Below are 12,183 nucleotides of genomic sequence, written 5' to 3' on the forward strand. Positions count from 1 at the left end.
TCACGAGAACTGGGATCATGTGCCACTCTTTAAGTATTGGCTGAACAAGTTAAATGAATGAAGGTGAAGTGAACCCATCCACTGCAGAATTTTCTGCCCCTTTCCACAAAGAAAGGTTTGCCCAGACTAGTCACCAGAACTGTGACTTGTCCATTCCCTAAATCTCCCTTAAATTTCTCCTCTCATATGGGGCAGAAAATGTGTATCAGTTACAATGCTGTAGGCTGCAGGCAACCCAGAAGTCAACTAACAGTGGCTTAAACCCTAGGGAGATGTTTTTATTTTCTTAACAGAAAGTCTGGAGATGGGTGATTTCAGAGGTGATTCAACGTTGCTCGATGCTGCCTTTGAAAAAATCAGGCTTGTCCCATTTTTTTCTGCCCTGTCATCAGTGTTTGCTGCCACAGCAACAAGCATCACATTCTCTCAAAACAGTGTCCCAAGCAGGAAGGAAAGGGACAAAAGGAAATTAAGAGGGTATTTGTAAGGTTGAATTAAAAAAAATTAAGTGGCCATCTGTATAAACCTCTAGGATAGTACTTCCGACATGACTTTGTAGTTATTTTTTTACTTATGACCACCCCTCCCCAGTCCCCCCTGCCACCCCAACCAGCTTCCTTAGAGCAGAGACTATGATAGGAGTCTCCTCTACCAGCCTGGGGCACAGCCCTGGCACCTTAAGGGGCCACAGGGCAGGGAGAGGCTGTGCCCACTGCCAGACTGGGGAACTCGGAGGGAAAATGGGGTAGCACGGGAAAGAGGAAGTGGGAAGTCTGAGAAAAGACCAGAGAGTGTTGTGGCAAATATTGGCACAGTCAGGAGGGAGCTGCAGAAAAGGGAAGGGTGTAGATGTCAAGGTTTGTGCCAATGAGGCTTCCTTTAAGTCCCAAGTGTTTCTTCTTTTTCAGTGGGTGTTGTTTTCTCCCAGAGAGGGGGAGTGTGTGGCTGTCACCCTACTCGGAAGCATCCAAGTGCAAGTGAGCCCTTGGTGTTTCTGATGGCTCCTGCAATAGCTGGATTTTAAATTCAAGGGTTTTAAATCCATCTCTTTCTTCTCACCTATTATGATACAATGGAATTGAGTGCTTAACACCAGGCAGGGGAGAGAAGCTCAAATATTGGGGGTAGTTAAGAGAGAGGAAGTGGAACCAATCCCCACCCTCATGTTCCCTCTCACTTCCATTCTCAGCATCTGGCATTCTCCCCAGTCTTTGGTCCTGACTGGCTGAAGCTTCCAGGGAGGGACAAAACCGACATGGTCAGGCTAGCTCTCAGGGCATCACTGGATCAGGAAGGGTGTGCCCATGGCTATGATCCCATTTTGTGCTTGAAAGTCTTAACCCCTTGGTCTTAACCCAGCTCCCCTCCATTGCATCCTCCCCTCTCATTGCCTTAATTCTCCACAAGTTCCACTTTGAGAGGAAGGACATCATCCCAGCTGGCTCAACCACTTTGTCTTGCCTGGGGAAACAAAGTTGAATACTGGGAATGAGACCATTTTAATGGCTGGCAGATGCTGCCCCAAACAAGACGTCTCTAAGTGGCTTCTCAAAATAACACATCAAAACTCAAAACACACTCCACATCAAACATTTAAAATATTCAGTATGACTCTCGGATTACCTTTCCCCGCGGAAAGATAATCAGAGCAATAGCCTCTAGGACATTCTCCACACAAAGGAGAATATTATTGGATCTGATGGCATCTCAGCCGAGCTCCTGTTGAGGCAAGAGGATTTGAACCTCACCCCTGGGGTTTTTAATGATCTCAGCAGAGCTTGAAGCCAAAGGTGGGGGGATCATGGCTGTGAGAACTTTGAAAGTATGGGAACCTCTGTAACTTGCCCTATTGGAGGTTTCATCATCTGCTGCCCCCGTCACTGTAGGGACAATGGGTTAGCCTCTCAAATGGCCTCCACAGGCTTCTCCAGGCTCCAGGACCCTCTCCTCCACTTATAAGGAAAAACTAGATGAATTAAGGGAATCGGAAGGGGGAATGTTGGAGATGGCTGGGGAAGGGTGGGGGAAATATGCTCAAAGTGGCTGAAGACTATGGGAGGTAGGGGGCATACTCAAGCAGGAAACCTGCACTCTAATATTTGTGACCATGCCTTGTAACTGTAAAGCACTATCCAAATGCTATTATAAAATCTTCGTGTTTTTCTCCAATTTTAAGAGAACTTCTACCTAGTGGCCACTAGGGGGCAGCCAAACCCCACACGGTTAAGATTGTTTCCAGAGGATTCAGGTCCGCCTTGGTCCTCCCAGGGGCAGCCCTCAGAGGCTGTGGCCTGCAGAAGTTCTGCCTGCCGTGGACCCGGGGGCTCCAGGGTGAAGCTGAAGCAGGCCGCTTTTGTCGGGTTCTCTTTACCTACCTGCTCTCTGGGTTCCCCACATATGCCCAAAACACACTCTGACAGAGCTTCCTTTCTGCAGCCCAGATCCCCACCTATACACTGTCCTGCAGGAAAGTCTTGCTGGCCCCTCACCTGGTGCCAGACTGCAGGGCAGAGCCCCGAAGGAGAGGGCTGCATGGCTGAGCAGAAGGAGCCTTCCCCCTGGAGGCTCAAGGGACTGGGCTCCAAGCCTTCCATCCCAGAGAAGGAAGAAGGGGGCTTTCTTTATTGGCAGAGAGGTGACCCAAGTGGAGTGTCGAATTGACCAGCTGGTGCCGAAGGTGTCGAGGGGATAGAGCTCTGGAGGAAGCCAGTGGTGCACATGGAGGAGTGAAGTTTTGCAGTGAGTAGACTGATGCAAGTAAGTGTCCGACATAGCCCCGGGACATAGAATCGGGGGGAGAGGACCCAGATGAGACCTCAGGACCTTGGATGGCCTGCCCATCACCTGGCAGGGGGTGGGGCAGAGAGCCTCACTAACCAGGGGCCAGGCTCAGCTTCCCATTCCAATCCCTTGGGGACTCTGATTCAAGCACTTACCTCTTGCTGTGCCTTCGGGATGAGCACAGGACCTCAAAATGCTCTCAGAAAATGTCTTCCCGAATATACCTTGTCTCTACACACAGTCCTATAAGTTGCCCCAACCACTTGGCAGGAGGATTCCTATTCTCTCTAGATTTCAAAAGATAAATCAGACAAAGTGAAATCCATGGCAGGGCTAGACACCCAATTGTAGTTTCCAAATTCTGGGTGACGATGGAAACTGGCACACAGTCTTATTAGCTTTTCCCCCTTCATTACACAGTGAAATATTTTTAACCTATTATGTTCACTATATAATGTGGAACAAAAAGATATAGTGTGCAGTGTCTCTCCTGCCTTTTCCCCGTGTTCTGCCCACCCCTCGGGCAACCACTACTGATTGGTAACATCTGCCTGATGCTTTACTGTTTAAACAACAACTGTTTAAATAAACTATCTCATCAGCTCCCAACAATAACTCCCTAAAATATGTTAGGCATAAATTTTTATTGTCTCCTTTTACAGATTGGCAGTCCAGCTCAAAGAGTTTAAGTGACCCGCTCAGAATGACCCTTCTAGTAAATGACAGGGTTGAAATTTAGACCCTGGTGGTCTGAGCCCAATTTCCGAGCTCTTGGAATTACATCACACTGCCTCCATTGCAAAAGAGCCCTGGGTTCTTAGAACTTGGAGTATGCCATAAATAGTTCACCTTCTACAAAGAGAGGCTTGTGGTTGGTCAGGAAACAGGAAAAATCTCATCATTTCTTGAGTATTTACATTCCAGAGTGGGCTGTTCATTTTCCGCTTTGGGGCAAGTTTACAAGGACACTTCTCTGTGATTTAGATAATCCTACAATTAAGAGTCAGCGTTGGGGATGGTTTCAGGTGAGACCAAGGATCCCGTGTGGATGAGCTTCATAGGGCTGCCATAACATAGTACCACAAAATGGGTGGCTTCAATCAGCAGAAGATTCTCTCTCACAGCCTGGAGGCCAGAAGTCTGAAAGCGAGGTGTGGGCAGGGTTGGTTCCTTCTGGAGGCTCGGAGGGGGGATCTGTTCCAGGCCTCTCTCCCAGCTTCTGGTGGTTACCAGCCATCCTTGGTGTCCCTCGGTCTCCAGCTGCATCATCACTCCGATCTGTCTCTGTCGCCACATGGCCTTTTCCCTGTGTGTCTGTGTCTCTGTGTCTCTGTTTTCTCTTTGATAAGGACAGTAAGGACAACAGTCATTGGATGTCGGGCCTTCCCTAATGCAGGTATGACCTCGTTTTAACTCACTACGTTTGCAAAGACCCTGTTTTCCAGAGAAGGTCACATTCTGAGGTTCTATGTGCATATGAGTTTTGAGGGGACACTTATTCAACTTAATACATTATATCTTCCTGTTTTGTTCAATAAATAGGGATGACGCTTTTAGAATGCCCTAAGTCTTCCTAATCAGCTATGTCCTAACTCAGAAAGGTGGTGCCGGGACAGCTCCGTTCATCTTACAGGCGGGGAAAAGACAAGAGAGGGAGACAAAGGGAGGTATCCTAATAGTTGGGAATTAATTTAACTTGGAATGAATGATATTTTTTCAAACAAAAACTTAAAGTGGGAGAGTAAAGGAAAATCTGAATGAATGAAGAGCTATACTCTCGGGGGGAGGGTAGAGCTCAGTGGTAGGGTGCCTGCTTAGCACGCACCAGGTCCTGGGTTCAATCCCCAGCACCTCTGCTAAAATAGATAAAGTAAACCTAATCCCCCCGCCCCCCCCAAAAGAGCTGTATTCTCATCCAGATTAAACAGTCTAAATAAAGCTAAGATTGCAAAGAATATACGTTAAAAACACAATGGATGCCTCACAAGGTTTAAGAATTAAATGCTAAAACTCAGCTGGAGGATGAAGAGGCAAAATGCCAAAAAACGTTTTGGGGGAACTTAAAAGAACCAGACAGCCATTGCTATATTTTCCTGGGGTAAAGACAAGAAAAACTACCCAGGCGAACAGAATAGACTCCACAGAGAGAGACTGAAGTTATTTAAGGACTTGGTGTGTGATGAATAAGCACCAACACAAGGCTGTAAGAAAGAGTCACTATTTAACAAACATCATCAGAATTGTGGGGCAGCAGCATGGATCAGAATTTGCTTATATACATATTTTCTCGTATCGTGCTCTACAGTATGTTTCAAATGGGTCATAAAAAGCCAGAGAAGGAAATGGAAAAGCAAATGTGTTTCAACTGTGATGAGGAGAAAACCTTTTGACTATTGATGAGAGAGATATCAGGGACAGGATGGATGGATCCAAATGTGTTGTTAAAAGCCTTTTGTGCCACAGAATGTAATAAAGCCAACACAATAAAAGAAAGCCACAGAAGGGGGAGAAATATATGTGGCAAATAAAGCTTTCTATCCAAAATAGCTAAGGAATTGATATAACTATAAAAGGCCAGTATCTTGCTCCTTTTTTTGAGAAGTAGTCAAAGGAAATGAGTGGATAGTTTACACACAAAGCTTTACGTAGAAAAATGAGCAGCCCCATTATAAATCTTGAACTTGCAATTTGAACAACTTTCATATTGTTAGAAAAATTGATTTAAATGCTAAAACTTAATATTCAATTATTCAAATTCCTTGGAGGCTAATTTGGCAAAAAAACTACAAAACAACTTCTAATGTTAAAGAAAAAAAAATCATTTCTACCAAGGATTCATTGCAGTATTTTTTAAATAGATAAAAATTAGAAAGGAACCACTTGCTCCATGATTTCTAAGTCAGTACTTCTCAAAGTGGGGTCTGAGAACCCCTTACATCAGAACCACCTGGGATGCTTGTAGAAATGCAGGTGCCGAGGTCACACTTCAGATGCAGTAAATCAGACTCTGTGAAGGGCCTCTGGGAATATGCACTTTATCAGGCAGACCAGATGACTCGGAACTACACTTAAGTTTGAGAGCCACTAAACTCCAAGCGAACCGCAGACCACGGGGTTGTTTAGAGGACTAGACAGCGTGTCAAGTGACAGACCCTGTGCCTGCAGAGAATTGCACAGAAGGAATCATGATGACCGCAGAGAAAACCAAAGCCCACAGGCAGTAAACGCCCTGAGCGAGATGCCCACAGAGCCGTGGCCACAACAGGATAGAATCACTCAAGGCCTTGGTGCTTGCTATGTTATATTTTGTTCTAGAGATTGTTTAAAAAAATTCATGGTCATACAAGTTTCCACTGATTTGTCAAACTCCCAGGAAGGTCACTTGAAGAGTTAACAGAACACTTATAAGTAAGCTCCAGAATTACTGGATGTCACCCCCTCCCTTTTTCCTCCCTCGGACTCCAGTCTCTGGGCAGTAAAGGGCCCCTTCTGCCTTGAATTCTCTCCAAGGCCTCGCAGCCCGTTGTCACCTCCACCGAGTCCTTGGCCACGGCTACAGCTGGCACTGCTACGTGGGATGTAATTTTCTCATTAGGACATTTTACTGCCCACACACTTTTGCAACAGACTGGAGGGCAGGGAGAGCTTAGCAGGCAGCTCGCTGGAGACTGCTGAATATTTCTGCTTCAGGATGAGGAGGGGAGACAGGTCTGATGGGGTGTGTTGCTAATGCAGTGCCGAGCTTCTGTGGCTCCCAGAGGGCTCACTTCCCTGCGGCTGATCCCTGAGGTACAGAAATGCCACCATAGTTCTGTTTCCCACAGAAGCCTCTTTCCTGGAACCTACAGATCCATTCTTGCCCGGAGCCTTGGGGCTTCTTGCCAGGATCTATGGATATCACAAGAAACTACTGTCTGGTCAAGGTTGGCCAACCTCTGTTAAGAAGGCTGGGCAAATGCCCAGGACACCAGGCGCCTGTGTGGGATGGGAGAACCCACTCTCTACCACGGAGCTGCCAGAGGATAGTGGGAGAGCCAGACCTCACCCAGCAATATACCCAAGATTTGATTCTTGATGCTCTGTAGCCCTGAGGAAAAATACAGATGCCTCCTTTCAAACTAGCATATCTGTTCCCTGGCCCTGAAATACCAGGTCTCACCCGCTCCTGGCTGCTCCCTCTGGGTGGTATCCAGCCTTTGGCATCCTGGCATGATCCAGCAGAGGGGACCCCTTTTCTGTGAGGGAGACCAGGCTGAGGAAGGAGTTCCCTCAGGATCCTAGAGTGGGCACTTAGGAGTTGCCACACTGCTCCCGGCCTCCATCTGTCACCTCATAACCTCACTGTCAGCTTCAGCCCTTCTGCCCGTCCTTCCTGCGGGGTCAGAAGCCGGCCCAGAGAGCAGATTCAGCATGTCCCCAGCCTCCAGTGCAGTCCACCACCCTCTGGAGGAAGACAACGGAGCAGCAGCTGCAGGGGGGCAGGGGGGGCAGGAGAGGCACTGGGCCGGGGTTCTCTTGTGACTCTCAAAACAGACCTTTCATCTTTCATCCAGAAGTATTTCCTGAGTTGCCAGATGCTGTGCTAGGAAGCTACAACCATGAGCAGACAGACCCCTGACTTGGTGGAAATTACAGTCCTGTGGAGGAGGCAAAAAATAAACAAGCAGCCAAAGTCACGAGATGACATATTTATACTGTAATGAGTGCTCAGAAGGAAATAAACAGGTACTGTGAGAGACCATAAAGCGGGGCTTTACTCCAGAAAAGATGGTCGGGGAAGGCCCCTCTGAGCTGAGCCTGCGTGACAGGAAGCCGTTGACCAGCAGGGGTATTAGGCCAAGCGACCAGAAGCTACCAAGTCCCTGAGGAGGAAAAGAGCTTGACGAGTTCTTAGAACTGCAAGTTCATTGGGGTTGGGGTTCAGTGACTGAGGGCGAGACCCATAGCCTGAGACGGTTGGGTGGGCAGGGGCCAGACCAGTTAGGCCAAGTTCAGGGATTTTGATTTTTGTCTGAGTAGAATGAGAGACCTTCGAAGGCTTTTAAGCAAGTGACAATATCTGGTTTAAAATTTCAAGCATCACTGTGGGTGTAGGTTTGGGAGTAGGCTTTAGTTACAGGAGTGGGGGAAAGAAGAGGATTTTAGGAAGCCCTGCAGTGTCCAGGTGAGAGAGGACGCTGCTTGGACTCGCTGGTGGAGTCGGGGGAGGGGAGGGGAGGGGTGAAGCTTGAGACCTGGAGGAGTGCTGCTGGGCTGGAGTGAGGGGCACGGAGGAACTGAGGCTGAATCCCAGACTTGCGGCTTGAGCAGCCTGATCATGCGTGGCGCCCCTCCCCAAGGCGGCGAGGACTGGTGGGAGGGAGGGGGACAGGGAGTTGGGGGGCAGGTATAGGACAAGATCTTCAGGCTTGTCCTAACTCCAAAGTCAAGGAAGTCGCTATCCCATGTTCCTTCCCAGCCTCTCGAGTAAGTCCTGTTAACCCCATTTTCCAGGCTGAGAAAACAAGGTAGAGCTTAATGAGTCAAGAATAGGGGCTAAGAGATAACACCAAGGAGCCAGTTTGCCATTTGGGACCTTCTACACCCACTTTCCCAGCCCAGCTATGAACCCTCCTCCCAAATAGCTCACCAAGGCCACTTGGAGCCATCTTGGCAACAGCTCCCAGGACAGGATGCTCTGGCCCCAAGATATTTTGTCTCATCCCTAATCTCCCTCGAGCCTCCCTCCTTTTCTCAAAATGCCTTTTCCAGTGCCTTCTCCCAGAGCAGTGTCTAGAAGGTGGGGTGCTCATGGCTGAGACAGGAGCCCAGGAAGCATGGAGATTTGAGCCTGACGCTGGCTTCAGCTCCTTCCTGGTCCGGGCCTATTACTTCCTTTCTCTGAGAGCTTTATATTTTTAACTACAAAAATGGGACACGATCCCCTCTTTCTTTATAGGGTTAGGAATAGAGGCTTTATAGTCAGGAAGACCTCAGTTCAAATCTCAGCCAGCTGTGTGACCTTGGCAAGACACCTCTCTAAGCCACAGTTATGTCACCTTCAAAAGAGAAACAATAAACACCTTTCTCAGGGGCTCTTGTGAGGATAAAGCCAGATTATGGAGGCCAAGGCTTTCACCCAGTGCTTTGAGATAAATAACGTCTAGTGCCATTGTGTTGTCATTGGACACTTAAGGAGACTGTCCATAAGGGACAGGGACAGACATCAGTTCCTAAGGCAGGTGGGAAATTAACAGAACCCAGGACAATGAACTTTGGTCCACATGACCCAAGCCTTAGACATACACATTTAATCTGACCTCTGCAGAGTTAGGAAAGTCCAAGGTCAATTGAGTATTATTTTTTGACTTCATTATTTTGTCTGTGCCTTCATGTCCTTATCGGCAAAATGCAAATAATCATTCTTCCTGTCTCGTGGGGTTGTTGTGGAAGTTAAGTGAGTTAGCTTTTTAAACACTAAACATGTCAAGTGTTTAGAATAGTGTCAGGATTACTGACAAATCCATTAGAACATTTTGGGGAAAGAGTGTCGGGCGGTGAGGTGGAAGCCTCAAAGAACCCTGACCTGAGAGGTGGAATTGAAGGAAGTGGGGATATTTGATTTAGAAAATAGAAGACTTGGCAGGGACACAGGGACGCTCTGCAGGTTGGTAGAGGACTGTCCCACGAGAGGGACCCTGTGATCCTCCAAGAGCCACACGGGGCCTAGAAGGTGGGCAGGACAGAAAAGTCAGATTGCAGCCCAGCTTCAGGAAGAACTTCTGATGATTTTGGCCAGCCTGGAGGGCTCACACTGTCTTAGGAGGGGTTCAGCTGGCCGTCACAAGGGCATGCCAGCCAGCTCAGTTAGAACTAACTGCTAAAGATGAGATTCCTGCATTCTTGGACCAAATGTCCTAACTCTGTACTCCCCTCCAATATTAAGGTTCTCAGAATTACCTTAACTTGGTCACCCAGTGTGACCAGGAGGCCGAGGAAACTCTGATGTGGCGGAGGATATGACCTGTCCGCTGGATCCACATTGCCCAGCGCCAGCCTCTGCCCTCGTAGCACTTTGGGCCTTTGGAAGAGGGCCGCTTTGGGTGCTCAGGACACCCTGGGAAAGAGGCTCTTTCACTGCCCCCCTGTTGCTGCTCCTTGAAGCCAAGACTAGGAGGCAGGGCGTGGAGACACGGGGGCAAGGAAGAGAGATCTCCCAACAACCGTTCCAGCACCTTGTGGGCCGGTGGGCAGACAACACACTCTCAGAAATGACTTCGAGGCCCAAGTAGTTCTGTATGTGTAGTCTCGGGGGTCTTCTCCCCTCACTTGACAGATGAGGTCCAAGTGATGGTATGACTTAAGTTACTGGCAGGGCCAGAGTCAGAATTCTGATCTCCAAGGTCTTACAGGCTGCAGGCAGTGTAAGGCGGTGGTTAGGAGCACAGACCAGACGTAGGCCACCTGACTCTGCTAGTTACCAGCTGTGTGACCTTGGGCAAGTTAATTTGCCTCTCTGTGCCCCATTTTCTCCATTATAAGGTGTGACTAGACTATACTTCAATTTAAAAAAAAAATGTGACTGGAGATAGCACCTACCTCAGAGGGCTGTTTTGAGAATGGGATTGGTTAGTATTTCCAAGGCTCAGAGATCACAGAGGCAGAAAAAGGCAGATCCAGGATTTGAACCCAGATCTGTCTGACTCTCAACACCAAGCTTCTCCTGCCCACCCCGCGTCTCACCACGCTGCTTTCCTTGGCCCACAAGTGGAAATCTTTTCTGTTATTATCTCAGGGATGGCTCCCTTGTTCAAGCTTCTGTGTTCTGGAAGCTTGAGGAACGTCTGTCCACACATGTGGGGAAACTGAGGCACAGACCATCACAGTGACATCACCTCCAGGAAGGGGAACTGAGTGGTGAAGCCTGTGTCAGAGGTCTTTAAGTCAGGTTATTGAGGGGGAAGTAACCAGCATTCCCACAAGCTGCTCAGATGACCCTGACAGTCCTGAGCTATCGACTTGGCCCTAGGCTGCTATGTCAAGGAGGCTGGCTTGGGTCCAAGTACCCCTTTCCTGGTTTCAGGTGTGTATGAGGCTGTCTGCCGGGCACCAAGGGAACCCCTGATGGATGGATCAGGGAGGGAAAGCATCCTGGCATCCAAGTGAGATGGAGGGTCTGCCAGAGGCTCCAAGCCCCACGTGGGATGCTGCACATGGACCACGCAGGTCCCTGGGATGCTGACTCGTTGAATCCTTAACTACCTTCCCCTAGATCAGGCTCTCGCCTTCCTGACCAACAGGGATGTATAAATAGATTTTATTTTTTCCCCAAAAAGCTGCTGATGAATTTAGCTGTTCCTATCTTGTGCCAGGTCAAGATGGTGTTCCATCTCAGTAGTGGTGGGTTAGAGGCTCAGAGCTGGGATGGGAACTGCAGAATCGACACGGTGCTGCTGAGTCAGAAACGTGCACAGGGCACTGCCATCTGCCAGGCCTTGGCTGGGATTCTCAAGCTGCCGAGGGAGTGGCCTACGACCCAGGTTCAAAGTTCATCCAAGAGCATCACAGGAATACCAGAGACAGTGAGGTGGCTGTGGTCATGGATCCCGGCTCTGCCACTTACTAGCTGGCTGATCTTTGGCAAATTAACCTCTCTAAGCCTTAGTTTTCTCATCTGCAAAATGGGGAAGAATCTAACCTCCCTTTCAGGGGGATCTTAAAAAGGATACCAATTCCTCAGCTGTATCAGCAGCAGAGCAAGGGCAGGCTTGAGGGCAGCATGGGGTCAGGAGTAAGAGCCTGGCTTCAGGCCCAAGTGCTTGGGTTCAGAGCCTGGCTCTGTCACTCCCTAGGTGCTCAGTCCTGGGGGATGTATTTAACCTCTCTGCTCTTCAGTTTCCTCACCTATAGAATAGACATAGTAGTTAAATACTTCATGAAATTGTTATGAGGATTTAAATGTTAAGTACTTGCAAAGCACTTAGAACAGTGCTTGGCACATAATACACGAGAGTCTGCTCAGTACCCAGTTCACATTCTTGTTCCTCCTTACAGATGCATGCAGCTTCCCCTGTCGAATTTCCTTTTTCATATCTGGTAGGTAAGTCCTCCATGAAACTGTTGTCTCTCCTTCCTTTGAAAGATGGTACTATAAATCCTTTTTTTCCTTCATATGGTACTAACTGCACAGTATCTTCTGACCTTTCTTTTTTCCAGCCTTCTGACTCCCTTCTTCTCTAGAAGTCAGCAGAGGCCCCCCTTCCACACCCTCCTGTTTGCAGCACAGGGCTCAGCTGGGGCTTCCTGAATGTGTGGAAATCTAAACACTGTCCGGTACACTCCATGACCTGAGGGCCCTGCCTTCATTCATTCATTCATCAAATACTAATGGGTCGTTCATCATGTCCTAGGCACTGCGTTAGA

Source organism: Camelus dromedarius, chromosome 5 (genome assembly GCF_036321535.1).
Source record: "Camelus dromedarius isolate mCamDro1 chromosome 5, mCamDro1.pat, whole genome shotgun sequence".
Taxonomy (NCBI): domain Eukaryota; kingdom Metazoa; phylum Chordata; class Mammalia; order Artiodactyla; family Camelidae; genus Camelus; species Camelus dromedarius.